The sequence below is a fragment of the Solanum lycopersicum genome, chromosome 4 (assembly GCF_036512215.1).
Source record: "Solanum lycopersicum chromosome 4, SLM_r2.1".
NCBI classification, from domain to species: domain Eukaryota; kingdom Viridiplantae; phylum Streptophyta; class Magnoliopsida; order Solanales; family Solanaceae; genus Solanum; species Solanum lycopersicum.
Genome location: NC_090803.1, coordinates 18,056,787 through 18,074,446, shown reverse-complemented (window position 1 = coordinate 18,074,446; position 17,660 = coordinate 18,056,787). Strand labels below are relative to the sequence as shown.

Here is a 17,660-nt window from a genome sequence, read left to right as displayed (position 1 = left end):
CAACTCAATCGGACTATCATAGTCATATGCTATTTGAAGGACGTTTGTGTGTTTGACGAATTGTTGTGTCTCGGGAGGGTGACAATTAACTCTTTGTATATTTTTGTAGATGTCAAGTCAATTCCTAATCTTCAAAATGGTCATCGATACATCTGATCTTCTTCGTGTGTGGTGGAACAACCTCAATGACTATCAAAAGATAGAAATCTCGATTCACTTGGGTAACCTACCTTCGATAATACTCTTCAAGGTTTGACCCGAGTTTATAAAGGCAATTACTTGGTTGTGGGATGGCAAAAGTATGATTTTCTGATTTGAGAATGTCGAAATTACACCAACAATAGAGGAAGTAATAAATTAATTGGATTCCATCGGAACATGTGGCAAATGAAAAAAAACATCCAGATTACCACATCCTGCAACCAAAAGGCGACTAGTCTAGAACTAAATGACATGTTACTATTAGTGAATGCGAACTGATTAGATACTCAAAGTGTACCATTGATGAAACTCTTTGAAAGGTGGGTACATGATAGTTATTTTTGAAAATTTAAGAACGATTTCCACAATCATAGTACTTGAAGGCAAACTTAAATTTTTCAAACAAATTATTTACACTTAATTACGTCGAAAATCATTATTACTCAACATATAAGGCACTAGTAGAAGTCATGAAATTTCTGGGGTGTGTCAATACTCTCTCCCTTCAGAACCACTACACCATTTTAGGCCTAGGGACACATTAATTGTGGACTACACTTTTAAAGTGTTTCCTAAAATACTTTTGGGGACACTTTTAAAGTGTAGCCCAAAATTTTTAACTTTTAGTTGTGATACTATTGGCAACACTTGTAGGTGTACTCTTTAATGTCATAAACTACATTTTATAAGTGTTGATGTATTATATAATTGACAACAACTATTTACATATATGACAACACTTTTAAAGTGTCCTTTTTTAATAATTATAAAAATAATACATTACAAATATTGCGTTTGTATTTTCACTAAAATATTATATAACCTCAACATTTTTAATTCTCCCTCTCATTCCTATTGAGCCAAAAAGTATTTCATAAAAGATTAAAATTTTTGTTTCCCCCAAAAAGAAAATCTCTTCACACAAAAGCTGAAGTGAGGAACTTTTCTGGCTTTGTCACATCCTTTTTCCAATGAACAAGCACCAGAGCAGTGAGCTTCGACCACCAAATCTCCACATAAATCAACACTTCTCTTTTTCCCGTTGCAAACAACCCAGGACCACTAGACCTTAAATCCTTTAACTGTTTTAAGCGAGCTTCACCCTTTTCTTCGGCGAAACCAACTCGTTCCCACTTTCCTTGTTCTGATTTTCCGGCGAACTCCACTATGCCATACAACCATCTAAACACTGCTTTGCCCACCTTTTCCAAAAAGCACACAACAAACATGCCACTTCCCAACTTCCATTTCCCTGCTACTGTCTTTTCCGGCGAAGCTACGATTCCAGAGAATCCAACCCCAAACCCAGCAGCTCAAACAATCCCCAAATACCTTAACCCCTTCAATTTTCCCCCTCAATTCACACAAGGAACACGATTTCCCCCAAGTCATTCTCCTTGTATACCTTTGTGTCCAGTGCATGTATATGTTGCCCAATTCTTGAAGCTACTTGGAGAACTCTGGATTTCATGGCTATTTCCATATGGCATTACTGTTTCTTGAGGGTGCTTCACATTTAGAAACCTCAAATTGGGGAAGTAGCAAATCTGGGGAGAGTAATCTAAAACAAATTTATAGTAAGGCACCCAAACTTTGCAGGTAAGTTTAATTTCAACCTGTTAATATTCGTATAATATGTTCAATTTTTAATTGCTTGAATTGTACATACCCATTAAATAGCTTTAACAATTTATGTACAATTTTAACTAGCTTCAATAATTTTTAACAGCTTGAATAATTATTAATAGCTGCAACAGTACACATCTGTTAATTATATCATCTCGTAAACATTTATTCAACGTCTTCTCTTATGGGAAAATTTCCAAACTCGCTGCTCCTTAATCTGTAACTAATTGTTTATCTTTTGGTTAACTGTTTGGCTCAAGGCCATACCATTTTACGAAGAACCTCCACCTTACCAAGTTGTTACTTAGCAGAAACTTATGTTCATTTAATCAATTATTTTCCTGTGGATTGCTGCTGAATATCCTAATGTTTAGATATTGACATGACTCTTTTTTCCATATAAACTGGTTATTCAGAATAAAATTGAATATACTGTGTAAATTATTCTATGTATGGTTAAGCAAGTCTGATTAGTTACAACTATCTAATTACTTCTTGTTTGATGGCTGTTCTTGTCTCTGACTGTTTAATATATATTCATAATGTTGCATATGCTCTTAACTTGAATATCAAAAGCATGATGGAACTGCCAGTGTTGCTTTGTCCAATAAATGTATGGAGGTTGCATACATGAGGGTAGTAAATTGCAAAAGTATGAATAGTACGTTGAAAGATCTTGATTCTCATATGCCCCAAGGCTTTGTTTAGCTGCAGGGGTAGTACATTGAAAGATGTGTGGTAAGATCTAGACACTATCAAAGCAATAGATGACTTCTACAGTGAAGTATATGTTATAAATTCAATAACTGATCTCAAGTTTCCAGAGCATTCTCTAGTTTCAAGACTTCAATGTGACAGACTCCTCGCAACATAATTTTGTGTACTAATTAATTCCTTTCCTCTATTTTTGAATTAAAATTACTTTGATTGGAATAAAAAGTTAGATAAGATTCCTACACTTAAATATATCTTATTTACTTGAATAGACCATTGAAATGATTGATCAATATCCTAATTAGAATCATGCTTGTGGGGGTACAAACTTAATGAAAGCTTATTTTGTTGCTTGACATGATTGTATCAATTAATTCCCCTTTTTAGATTTACTCATCATTGGGGTGTCTGTATGTGTACTTCATTTCTGTCTTAGAAGTTTCTCTTTGATATTCAGTGCTAATTTCCGTGTGAGAAAATATGGGATTTTGCCTTTTCCTTTCCACAGTTGGTATTTATTAGTCTATACAGTATCTAGTCACCATCATCAAATGGAGTTGCATGACTCTTTCTTGCTTATGTCATACTAAGTTCTTCAACGATAGACGGATATATCTGAAATTTATAAACATTTTCTTGTCTATATTTTCGGTTTCATCTAAAAGATATCTAACTTTCTGCATTTTGACTTAAGTTGTGATCACTTATATGTTTTCTTCAACATAGAGATTTCTTTTTCTGAATTGTCATCCGCAAAATCTGTGAAACTTTTAAGTTTGTACAGATTGTGTTGAAGTAGTTGTATGTGTCACATTTGATGAGCTAGTCAACTTGGATCAGATTCCCAAAGGGGTGGGCTTCAAATGAATCTTTGTTCCTATCCATTACCGTAGTTTATTTCTCAAGTATTTTCTTTTTGTTGTGGGATATCTATTCTTATTCTGTAAGATACATTTTTCTTACAGGTGAGACTAGAGGGACAAACAAAATTTCGCTGGCAGCCACATGTATTTTAGTTTATTTGGAAGTCAATTATTTGTTTCTTTTGTATAATCTTTAGCAAAAGAATCATTATTTTCCTTCTAACTCGTGCAGAAACTTATCGTATCATTTAGAATTCGAGGGTTCCATGGTGTTTATAACATGGAAAGAAACGTATTAAAATTTAGAAATACTTGACTTAATACATTTCCAATTGTAGCTGATCCTTGTATACAACTCATTTTCCTATCGCATTATTAATTTACTTTAATTATTTCGTTTTAATTCGTGTTCTGGATATATGAAGCTGCAACCCGAGGTATTTCTCCAGTTGTTCCCCCACATCCACTAGAATTTACTCTTTCAGATCCGTGGGATCCTTTTTCATTGAAGCCAAGATCCCTTGTTTCCTCCCCATGTAGCTCAAAAACATCTAAGCTAAACAACCGATCTGAAAATTTTGTTGCTGCCATAGCTGATCTCGAGCTGCTGCAACTCAGTTTTCTAAGAATGGCAATCCCCCATCCAATACAGTCGAGGTAGGAGAAGATTCAACGACAGGAAATAAGTATTGGAGGGCTGAATCATGAGCGAGTTTCTGGAAAATCTTGGTGACATAACTTCATTGTAAGTTAGCTTATCAACAATTATGCAGTTTTTGGAGGTATAGTTATTTATTTGGGGCATTGTTGTATGGTTCTATAATTCATTTAAAAATATCATACGTAAACTGTTGGTCAAAATTCTCATGTCATGTGTATATCATAGTCTCTTCTGTTTTTTATCTTATTGAGAGTTATGAGAAAGGAGAATTCCGGTAGCCTTCTGTTTCATAAAGGAGTAATCCGGTAGCCTTCTGTTTCTTAAAGGAGTAATTTGGTGTGAGCTATAAGGTATAATATGCTCAGGATAAAATGTTTAACTATTTTAGTTGTATAAGACATTAATTATGCATTTTGTCATTGTTCGTGGACTGCTATGTGTTAGGAAGGAAACTAGTTTTTGAAAAAGAGGACATAACATTGAAAAAGAAAGAGTGTCTAATATATTGCAAGCTATCCTACGCGAACTTTTCGGAAAAGTATTTCTTTGTTACAAACTGATTGCATGTAACTAACTCCTAGATCTAGATATATAGGTCTTGGTAGATGAGAGTACTTCTTGATGTCGGTTGAGGACTTTATGAGGCATATTTGTTTTCCAAGTTAATCTTTGGTATTCCTGTTAGAGCATCATTTCAACTTTTTTCTGGTGCATGATATACCCAATGACTTGAATTCATCCTAAAATTTCTAGGTGAGTTTACCATCGTTTATGAGTTGTAACATATCCTAAAATTTGTAGGTGAGTTTACCATCGTTTATGAGTTGTAACATATATGAGTCAATGACAAGCGTGAGGTTATTAAGGCTATATTTGAACATCCACTGCAAATTCAAGCATGGTTTCTCAAACAGAAGAGCATCTTGTAGTTGTGTACATATTGTACGTACGTTTATGTGAACTACTATTGGTCATATCATTTTTTTTAGTTAAGCATAAACACTATCCCCCCCCCCCCCCCCCCTCCTTTTTTTTCTTTGTAATTGGTTTGTGAATGTTAGAAGAACATTTCAATACTAGTCATTTGTCGGTGTATTTCTCTAATAGAAAAGTACTAAGAGAAGAATACGAAAGCTAATGGATTTGGTACAGTATTATATTGTTCTTGTGCTTGGCATCTGTAGGATTTAGAATAACACAAGCACTTCGAATATTTTTGACAGATAGGATTTAAAATAACTTGTTGGTACATGTAATTGTGGTCCCAAGAAATATGATAGAATACGAAATAGATGGACCAACATGAAGTAGAGAGTAGGTGCACATCCACATGAAAACCCTACGATCCACATGATTGCCTCGATTGGTTCCTTCCCACCACAACCTCTTGTAGGACTTCGGCCTAATGTTGGGTTTGAATATATATGAATGGACGATAAACAGGAAAAAAAATATAATTCCATCTATAAAATATATTGGGAGAAAGACTTGCATTTCAAAGAGCATTTACATATTGCATTAATAAAATCTTAATTTTACTCAAGATAAAATTCTACTTCAAGTGAATAAGCATATTGCATCCTCCAGAAATTTGCACAAGATATGAATTTTACTCAAGGTGAGACTTGCAATCCACTGACAGATATTGATTGCAATACACTTTTGTTACTATTTTGCATTCCTCAATATTTGATTTTTTGATGGATAACATTTTATTTTTGCTATGGATATTTAAAATGTTATTCAGACTAAGTATTAAAATTTTGGAGGCTGAAAATCAATGTGTGTCAGTGGATTGCAATTCTTTTTAGTAATTGAGCGTTTGTAGCAATTTATGCATGTAACGTATGCATTATTATTTATGATATTATATGTTTACTATCATAAATTGAATTCTTTGTAATTGGTAATTTTACTTGAATGTGTAGGAAACTCTGTGATAAATTCAGAATGATCGCATAAGTGAAGTCTATTTACTGAAGTGAACCATGAATACTTGTTAAACAATTGTGATATTTGAATATGATTTTGAGGGAATTAATTTTTAGTGCACATCTTGATATATTGGTTCATTACATTAGCGTGTGCAATACTTGAATCATTTTGATTTTGTGGAATTCGTTTTTTTTTCTAGGGAACATGTTTCTTTCCCAAAGTTTATTGCAAATTTTGTACACTTCAATAATTTAGAGTTATTTATGGTCTAATTTAGTGCCTCAGGTAGCATAAATAGAATAATATTGTCTAATTTGATTACTGGATATGCATAAAAATATAGAGGAATATCAATATTTTAAATAATATTTTATAGCCTAGACATATTACTACAATTATATAGTGTGGTCATAGGGATGACAATTGTGTGCTTTCAGTGTAAAGTGGGGCATGTAAATTAGAAAAAGATGCGCTTAACAAATGTTTGCTTTAAAGGACCGGTCAAAGAGTGGCCTTTTCGTTATTAAAGAGCCAATTCGAGGACGTACTTTAGATCATTTAAAGTGTTGCCATGTTGCCATCTGAGAAGCTAAAAATGTGGCCTTTATGTCCTGTTGGCGAAGCTTTTGAAGTGTAGATTCTTGAAAAGTGTTGCCATAGGACAAAGGTTACGCGTCTTTTGGCCACCCCCTAAAAAGTGTTGCTTAAAGTTCAAAAGTGTAGCCTTTCAAAAGGCTAGGATACACTTTACCGGTGTGGCCATAGGCCTAAAATGTTGTATTGAACATTAGACCCCGAATAAGACTCTAGACCTTTATAAGAGAAGAAAGACTCAAGACTAGCAATCCAACCAGCAACAATATATAAAAAATCAGTCGCAACTCATCGGAGGAATCATTCACTCCTTTCAACATATAATCATAGCAATAACACATAGAAACCTAATCCACGACATACCATAACACAAGCTCAACTTTTCGTATTACATAAGGAGGAACTACCTTATCCATTTCAATATGAGCTCAATATGAACATCAAAGTTGTCATGCTGATTTCTTATCCAAACAACACAAATTATGCTCAATACAACTTCCATGAATACTTATAGCACACCACACACATCAAGTGAAATCCAACCATAAGAAACACATTTCATGGAAAGAAAAAACTCAACGTAAGTATGAATTTCTACTATGATATGCACATATTTAGAAAAACATGATTAATTCAACTTTATTTATAATAGTCGGATAAGGAACTACTAACCTCAATCTTTGCTAGGAGTAAGGGGAAAAAGATGAGGATAGCGGGACTTCATATCGGCCTCGGCCTCCCAGGTTGCTCCCCTCAACAAGGTGGTTCCTCCATAAAACTTTGACGGAGACACCCTCCTTATTCCTCAATTTCTTAACTTGATGATCTAAGATCTCAACGGGACCTCTTCATGAGAAAGGTTCTCCCTTACCCTAAACCTTCTAGGGGAAGAATGGAAACTAAATCACCTATACACTTTTTAAGCATAGAAAAATGGAACACCGGATGAATCATGGCCAACTCATTCGGAAACTTAAACTCATAAGCAACAGTTCCAACTCGCTTCAAAATTTAATACAGGCCCACATAAACACAGTGGGGCAAAGCAGAGCAAATTCATGTATCTCATACCACACAACCAGGGGTCTACACCTTCTCAAATGAAGTGCCTATAAGGCTGCCTAGAGATAGTCGAATGGTAGCTATTGTTGTAGGAGAACTTTATCAAGGGGAGGTGGTCATTCCAATTACCCTTGAAGTCAATGACACATTCCCTCAACATATCTTCAATAGTTTGAATAGTGTGTTCGGCTTGATCATCCGTCTTGGGATAAAAAGTGGCACTAAGATTCACCTTCTTACGAATCCCACTTTGGAAAGCATTCCAAAAATGGGAGGTAAATTTAGTATCTCTATCCGAAATGATGGACAAATGGGCTCCATATAACTTCACTATGTCTTTGATGGATAATTTGTCATAATCTTCCGCTGAATATGGGACTTTGACGGGAAGGAAATGTGCGCACTTGGTTAGCCTATCCAAAATGACCCATATCGAGTCATGTTGTCTTCTAGTACGAGGAAACCCCACTACGAAGTCCATGTTAATATCCTCCCATTTCTATGTAGGAATATCTATATTTTGAATTAGCCACCCAGCCTTTGATGCTCCGCTTTGACTTGTTGGCAGTTTGGGCAATTAGCAACATAATCCGCTATGTCCCTTTTCACGCCATTCCACCAATAAATTTCTCGTAAGTCGCAATACATCTTTGTGGAAACCAGATGGATGGAATACCGGGAGACATGAGCCTATTCGATGATTTATTCCCTTAATCCATTCACATTCGGTACGCATAACTTTCCTTACTTCCTAAGCACCCCATATTCTCCTCGAGAGAAAGATTTATTAGACTTATTAAGGATTGTTTCCTTCAACTCCATCAATATAGGACCAAGGTGTTTCTTGGATTTTACCCCAACCACTAAAGATGATTCGGAGTTTTGGCGAACAACGAAACCACCCTTTGGAGAGTCTTCTAGTCGCACCCCTAATAGAGCCAACCTATGAACCTCTTTCACTATCACCTTTTTATCATCAACCACGTGAGCCACGGTACCCATGTATTAAAGCATGAAGATAAAATCTAAATAAATCCACTTGCTAGTATTCCTATGGTGTCTACATAGTTCAAGAACAAGGAAATGTACTTGGGACGCTCTTTATGCCTTCGGAATTATAGTCTCCAATCTCATTTAGTAAAATAGTGAACCTACCTTCCCTACTTGGTAAGTTACACTCCTCACTACGGTAATCAACGCATATCCTAAGGGACACACCCTTCTTCTTCACAAAAAATGCGGGTGCATCCTATAGAGAAATATTAGGTCCAATGAAGCCTTTTTCTACTAAGTCCTTAAGTTAAGACTTCAACTCTTTCAATTTGGCCGGAGACATATGATAAGGATGAATTGAAATGGGGTTTGTATATAGTAGTAAGTGAATACAAAAATCAATTTCTTGTTCAGGAGGGATTCATGGAAGATCATTAGGAAATTCACTTACTACGGCAATTAACTCAATGGGAGTTAATGATATGGCACGAGTACTTCTCAAACAAGTTATTTACACTTATTTTGGTCTTAAATCATAACTATAAAATATACGAGGCTCTAGCATAGGTCATGGAAATTATGGGCTGCTAAAATATCCCTCCTTTAGGAACATTCAACCCTGCACATCATAATGAGTCACAACTCATAGGAGGAATTTCAACTACTTTCACATATAAACATAGCATTAACAAGTTGAGATCAAGGGAGATTGCATCCATCAAAGTTCAATGGAAGAATCGACCCGTTGAAGAAGCCACTTGGGAGAAAGAGGCTGAAATGCGAGAAAGATACCCACACCTGTTTACAGATTCAGGTACTCCTTTTCGTCCTTGTTTTCCTTCTTGTGATCGTTCGGGGACGAACGATGGGTAAATTGGTATCTATTGTAACGACCTGTTTAGTCGTTTTGAGCAGCATACTTCAATTCTGGAAAAACTGGCAGAAACAACGGACCCCACGACGGACCGTCATGGGCACGACAGACCGTCGCGGGGTCTCGTTTCAATACACTTAGAAAAACTGAAAATTGGGTACTGAAATCGACTCTCTGAACTTCGTAACGGAATGGCAGGACGGACCGTCACAGGTGTGACGGACCGTCACAGATTCTTCAGAGAAATTGAGTCTCTGAACTCTCTGACGGGCAGCAGGACGGACCGTCGCAGGTGCGACGGGCCGTCACAGACTGCGAAATTCCAGTCTGGGTCGGATTTCTTGATACGTTTTAAGGGACGTTTTTGACTATTCTTGCCTTAATTATAAAGTTAGTGGGTTAATGTTAATAAGTCTAATTACTTGGGGGTTAAAAGAGGTAACCTTAAGTTAATTAGTGGGGCATTATTGCCATCTTTTATTCTTAATTATATGTTAATTAGGGTAAAAGAAAGAAGGTTTTGAATAAAGAAAATAGAAAGAACAAGAGAAAGAGAGAGAGAGAGTCGAACGAGAAAGAGGAGAAACGAAGAGAAACAAAGCTTGGAGAAAAATTTGCTTGCTTGATCACTAATCTTCGGTGAAGGTAGGTTATGGTTTTCATGCTTTCATAGTAAACTCTTAATAGAGAATGATATGTATTGGTAGTATTGTAAACCCTTCTATGTGCTTAATTGTATGCATGCATGAACGTGATTATATAATTGTGATTATATTAAGCATGATGAAGTTATTGAATCCCAAATCTTGATAAAAACCTAATCTCTTTTTAATGATGATGCCTTGGTAAGGGAGAAAGCTTGATGAACTAAAGTAACGAGATTGATGATGCCTTGGTAAGAAAGAAGGCTTGATGAATTGATGGAAGGAGATTAGGGGATCGGGTGTCACGAACCGACACGTAGAATTAGGAGATCGGGTGTCACGAACCGACACGTAGTATTAGGGGATCGGGTGTCACGAACCGACACGTAGAATTAGGGGATCGGGTGTCACGAACCGACACGTCGTATTAGGGGATCGGGTGTCACGAACCGACACGTAGTATTAGGGGATCGGGTGTCACGAACCGACACGTAGTATTAGGGGATCGGGTGTCACGAACCGACACGTAGATTTAGGGGATCGGGTGTCACGAACCGACACATAGATTTAGGGGATCGGGTGTCACGAAGCGACACATAGATTTAGGGGATCGGAGTGTCAAGTTCACACAAGAGGATTAATGAATATTGAGGGAGCGGAGTGTCACGTACCGACACAAGAGAAATAAAGATAATGAATCTTGAAAGATGTTAATATACTCAATCTAATGAACATGATTCCCAAATGAGTATGGTATCGAGGCTTGAGTCTTCATGTGTGAACTTGACGGTAATTGTTAATGATATAGTATTTGTTGTTGCTACATGTTGAGTATCATAGTTGATTTTATGATATTACTTGGTATATATATTGATTTCTATTTTGAGTTGGCCGATGATATCTACTCAGTACCCGTGTTTTGTACTGACCCCTACTTTTATGTTCTCTTCTTGTTTATTTGTGGAGTGCAGCAAACGTGTCATCGTCTTCAACTCAACAGTAATTCAAGCCAGTCTTACTACATCGGAAATTCAGGGTGAGTTAATGCTTCTAGCCTTGACTGGATCTTCTTCTTCAAGTCTTGATGCCTTGAACTTCCGGCATGAACTAGCTTCTTATGTATTTTTAGCTTTTAGAATACTCTTAGTTTAGTCATTTGAATGTAGATGTTCTTGTGATGATGACTTCCAGATTTTGGGCAATAATAGATGGTGAATTTTAGAAGTTAATGAATTGGTCTTTATTTAATGAGTTTAAGTCTTCCGCATTACTTTCTGTTGATATTATATTGAAATGTTAAGGTTAGATTGGTTGGTTCGCTCACATAGGAGGGTAAGTGTGGGTGCCAGTCGCAACCCAGTTTGGGTCGTGACAACCTATGATTATGTTAATAAGTTTAACTTCTAGGTACGACCCCACCTAGGACCCACGAAGGGACTTAGAGAAGGTCGAAAGACCTGGACCCAAAACTGCCTAGAAATGAAGCAACTGCTAAAGTTATTTTTACAATGTTGTATCCAAGGCAATATGTTCACTAAATATAGATTGTTAAAGTGGGAAATGAACATTAGTCTACACTGTATCTTCACTGCATTGGCTTGGGCAGTCATAGCTTGAGCTTGAACGTTGCGGCTTGTGCTTGTGTATTCATGGCTTGGGCCATTAGACAAAGAATAGCTCTAATCTCCGCCTCCGTCATTGATGGAGGGTTAGCCGGGGCTTGATAAAAATTAGCATTTTCCTCTAGTGGAGGGACTTGCTCATCATGGGGAGGAGCCACATTAGCAACTTCCTCAAGTCTTTGAGCTGCATTCCTTGGAGTGTTCATGCTTCCTATAAGAACAACAATATAATTAGATGGAAAAGCACACCATAAGTATACTCTATTGGAACGATATAAGATTTCTATGAAAGAGAGTGATTTCAAAGGATCATATATGTTCCTACTCATAAGTGTGGCGCCCTTCACAATGATAAATAAAAACATACATAGACGTTGTTGAGAGAGACGTCAACATAAAGGATATTTAATCTCATGCTCTGATACCAAGTTTTTCACATCCGGGTTTACCCCATAGTCGTAAATGGCGTCATCGTCCTCTTTTAGTACTAAGACAGGCCTCTTAGTCTTACATCATTGAATTCATCGATTAAAAATACAGAGGAATTTAAAACTTTTTAACTACTTCTAATCAGAGTTTTACATAGACCTCTATATATACATAATCATAATAATATCGAGTATACATAGAATCGTTCATATAAAAAGATTACATAGTCTTGTACTTTTATTTCACACACTTGTATAGTAAGAAATAGAGTCATAAATTCGTCTTGTCTCATAAGCTGTCTAAACAAGGATAATAGCATTGGGCATAGCCCTACATCTATAAAATTATGCCGCTTATAGGCTTTGTAACACTTTTTCTCAAATTAAAAATAGAGTAAATACAAAAGTTGTAGTAACTAAGTAACTTTGCAAAGAGAATATTGGTATCGTCCTCTAGGAAAATGAGGACCTACTACTTGGATGATAGAATGCCCAAGTCTTCCTTAAAATCACCTCAAGTCAACTTCAACGCCCAGAACCTAAAATGTTTTGGAAAAAGGGAGAAAATGGGGTAAGTGCGCCACATGTACTAAGTATGAGACCATATGCACAAGTACCAAAAAAATATGCTAGAAAGGGACATTTAGTGAAATGAATTTATTTAAGCCAGTCTTTTGATCATACTTATCAAACTAATTATACCTTATGCACGTCATGATACTTAAACCCAATCTATCTAATTACATACAAAATGAATCAATAGTGGGATATTTTGCTAAATGGGTAAATAAAATTCTCTGGGATGGAAATGAGGGAATATCTAAAATACAAGGATTTAATAAGATACAATTTGAAAGATTTTGTAGGTTCATTAATAAAGGTTTGACGTAAGAACTTTATAACTTTAAAAAAAATTAAAATACAGATCAAGAAATAGAATTTCAATTATTTGTGGAATGAATCAATTGGTAGAACCCTTGATAAGGCAAAGAGATGTTGTTTTTTAATCACCCACATATTATTCTGAATTATATGTATCCGCGGAATTAATTTGAAAAAATAGTACGTATATTAATGAACAAACAATTTTTATCGAAAACATTCCCCTAATGAATTCCGTGGGAATTTCTATAGTCAATGGAATATATAGAATTATGATAAATCAAATATTGCAAAGTCCCGATATTTATTACCGATAAGAATTGGATTACAACGGAATTTTGGTCTATACCGGCACCATAATATAAAATTAGGGATGAAGATCAGAATTAGAAGTTGATAGAAAAGCTATGATATGGGCTCGGGTAAGTAGGAAACAAAAAATATATATTTTAGTTCTATCATCACCTATTGGCTTGAAATTAAGAGAAATTCTAGATAATGTTTGCTATCCTGAATTATTTTTGTCTTTTATGAATGATAAGGAGAGAAAAAAATTGGATCAAAAGAAAGTTTCAATTTGGAGTTTTATAAACAATTTGTTTGTGTAGGTTGCGGTCCGGTATTTTCTGAATCCTTATGTAAGGAATTACAAAAGAAATTCTTTCAACAATGATGTGAATTAGGAAGGATCGGTCGATGAAATATGAGTCTCCTCCGTGCCTCGGGCCTAACAAGGGGTAGTACATGAATATTCACCTGTTGTCCATTGACTACGCCTTTCTACATGATCTTAGGCCCTTATTAACCCTCCGTGGAAAAACCTTGAGGAGGAACCCTTAGGTTTTCGGTGCATTGGGATCTCCAAATAACTAAAAAGTGTAGCTTGCCTAAATCTAATTAGTGTTCGCGTTGGTGGAGGAACCGGATCAGAAAAAACATGGATTGTAGTTTTAATATATCTAATGAAACCATCGTTTGAATTGAGATATTATTCAAAGAGAAAGATCTCAAATAACTGGAGTTTCTTTTTGTATCTTATATTGATGATACGATCCGCAAGGACCATGATTGGGAATTGGTTGATCGTATTTCTCTGATGAAGAATTGAAATAGAATGAACTTGTATTGGGGACCGCTATTCAAAATCTTAGTGAAACACTGGATTTCTTATCTCATGTCAGCTTTTCATGAAAAAAATATCAACTGAACTTGAGGGTTTCTTCAAACAACAAGAGGTTGCGTCAACTATTCAATCAAATCATATCGAGCATGTTTCCCATCTTTTCTCGAGAAACAAGTGGGCTATTTCATTGCAAAAATGTGCTCATCAATATCATATGTTGCAATTCCGCCAAGATATCTTCGTTAGTTGGGGGAATAATCCACCCGAATTAGATTTTTTGAGGAATGTATAAAACTTTTCGTGTTGACCCCTTGGCTTTTCTGGCGATACGAACGTATTTAAATAATTGTCGTTCTCTAAGACCATAATGAAAACACAAATTTTTTTTTCTTCTAGATGAATACGATAAGGAGATTTTTTACTAGAACACGATTGGTTTCTAAGATCACTTTCGGTCCTAGCTTTTTATTAGTCATGGTAAAGCCCAAAGGCGTCGAATTTTTTTGGAATGACGTCCTCGGTACCGCGACATAAAGACTCCTTATTCTTATTTAGTATTTTGAATGAATTCTTAGTTCTAATATTTATTATTGAATTTTATTTTCCAGAATAAACAAAAAATAAAACTAAACTGAACTAAATGAGCTGAAGTTTACTAAAATAGTGTACTTGTAATATAAATACTATAAAGAAAACAAGAATGAGATAAATTAGATATATATGCAGAACCCCTTCTATTATATATATATATATATATATATATATATATATATATATATATATATATATATATATATATATATATATAGTATCCTTTGATGACATAATTGGTAGTTCCCATGATAAAATAATATCCTTTGGAAAAGGAGGAAGACACAATTTCAATATTGTTTGATTTCAAAGGAACATTATCAATCGTCTAAGAAATTTAAAAAAATAGCAAAAAGCTGGCTATCGGAATCGAACCGATGACCATCGCATTACAAATGTGATGCTCTAACCTCTGACCTAAGTTGTCCCACATCGCTGAAATCTTATATGAATAGTAATTAACTAAACTACTGGAATCAGAATCTTTGTTATTCACTAGTCAATATTCTATTGAATATTCAAGAGCATAAGGATTATTTAGTGATCTAGAATTTCGATTTATGACAATTCTAATAATAATATTGTTAAATAGTGATTGTAAATATTGCTAATATTCTTTGATTTTCAGTTTAATTGAATGGTAAATATTCTTTTTTCATTTATTTTTTTAGCATTTGAAATACTTTTTATTATAGATCTATATTATATTTTATGTTTGTATATTATAATCTATATTTTATATATCTGTCATTCTATATTTATTTAAAGTTCTAATTATTTAATGGAATGGCTAGTTATAACTAATGAGACATTCCTCGGCTTTCAGGTTAAAGTGAAGATGAAAAACAAGAATCGATCGTTCAAGTATTCCAAATTGAATGGCAAAATGACAGGGTGCGAGACATATAGATCGGGTATATATCCATCGGTAACGAATTGTGGATTCCGAAATGATAAAATCATGTTTGATTGTACAAAAAAGGGGTCTCTTATAGAATATAGTTAATAAATTCAAAGAGGAGAAAACACATTTTCGCGATAGAAATAGGTATCGAATGAATTCAATGGTTTAAGTATAATTGAAAGTAAAATAAAAAAGGAATTAAATCACAACGAGATCCTTATCTCAAAACAAAAAGAAAGGGGGGTATGGAGAAACTGGTAGACGCTACGGACCTAATTGGATTGAGCCTTGGTATGGAAGCTTACTAAGTGATCACTTTCAAATTCTGAGAAACCCTGGAATTAAAAAAAGGGCAATAGAGCCAAATCCTGTTTTCTGAAAAGAAACAAAGGTTCAATAAAAAGGATAGGTGCAGAGACTCAATGGAAAATATTCCAACAAATGGAGTTAAATCCGTTCGTAGATGACTTTTTACATCGGAACTTCAGAATGAAAAATAATAAAGTTAAAAATAAACGTATATACATACATATTGAATACTATATCAAATGTTAAATGACGACCGAATCCGTAGTTTTTCTATGAAAAATTGAAGAATTGGTGTGAATCCATTCTACATTTAACAATGAATTGAATATTCATTGATAAAATCATTCACTCCATTCTCTGATAGATTTTTTGAAGAATTGATTAATTGGATGAGAATATAGATAGATTCCCATTCTACATGACAATACCAGCAACAATGAAATTTATAGTAAAAGGAAAATCCATCGACTTTAAAGAGCATGAGGGTTCAAGTCCCTATATCCTTCAAAATACTACTTAACTCCCCAACTAATTATCCGACCCCTTTCCTTGATGGTTCCAGATTCCTTTTCTTTCTCATTCACTCTATTCTTTTAGAACTGGATTTTTTTCCAAGTGTAAATGGCTTTCTCTTATCACAATTTGATATCTATGATACACATGGAAATGAACATCTTTGAGCAAGAAATCCCTAGTTGATTGATTCCTGATCAATACAATATCATTACTCATGTTTTGGAAGATCGAAGAAATCCCCCGTCTTTGATAAAAAAGTTTAATCGACTTTTGTCCTCTTAATTCACATAAACCCCAGTTATATGATAAAATAAGGACACAACTGAAAGGACTCTAAATTCTCATGTTACGAGTTCCAATCGAGATTGGGTTGGTTTGGTAAAGTTGAGGACTCTAAATCCTAGAGACACAAGTTCCAATTGAGATTGGGAATAGCTTAGTTGGTAGAGAAGAGGATTGAAAATCCTCATGTCACCAGTTCAAATCTAGTTCTTTTCACATGATTAATTTGTTTGATTCTCCCTGCCCTAGAATGAATTTCTAATTCATTAATATGAATCCACATTCATATTTTTTATAGTATAGATTATAATAACTTTATCCAGTTTGGCGAGATATATCCCATCTAGAATATAGATGGATAGAGTTTCTTAGATGAAGTGTCTACAAGAATTGGATTATATCTCCATTAGATTATTCCTTCTGACTAACAATATGAACCATGAATTGTCTTGATAAGATAATGCAATCAATCCGAACTCTTCAAGGACTAAATGGTCCCTTTTCTTTCATACTTCATATAAATAAATTGAAAACCCCAGAGTATATCTTTCCACGGATAGAAGGTAAAAATACAGTTTGATCGAATATTGATTTTTAGATTCTTTTATCTTTTAGAAAAAGACATAATCTAATATTTTTCCTTTTATAAAATCTAATATTCAATAAATAAGTAAATAGGAGACTGCAAATGAAAGTCTCTTTCTCAGTGTTATTCTTCATCACACTGATGGAATAAAACAAAAATGTCGGATGCAACCATATTGAGATTTTTTGTCTATGAAGCCATGATGTAATAGATATACATTGAAATCAAACTACAATCTAATTACAATTAT

The 17,660-nt window shown here is 34.7% G+C and overlaps 1 long non-coding RNA gene across 2 annotated transcripts in view; it reads left to right on the top strand.

Annotated features, from left to right (window-relative positions):
* Positions 1-988: 988 nt before the first annotated feature.
* LOC104646841 (uncharacterized) overlaps positions 989-17,660 on the top strand; it is a 30,237-nt gene continuing 13,565 nt past the window's right edge. Inside the window, exons 1-3 of one of the 2 annotated variants that reach the window (XR_002027577.3) lie at positions 1,035-4,149; positions 11,139-11,203; positions 15,640-15,727. This is a non-coding gene — a long non-coding RNA (uncharacterized lncRNA). Of the gene's footprint in view, positions 4,150-4,866; positions 5,217-11,138; positions 11,204-15,639; positions 15,728-17,660 lie in introns of those variants that run through there. The other variant, XR_011220619.1, reaches the window with a different exon arrangement.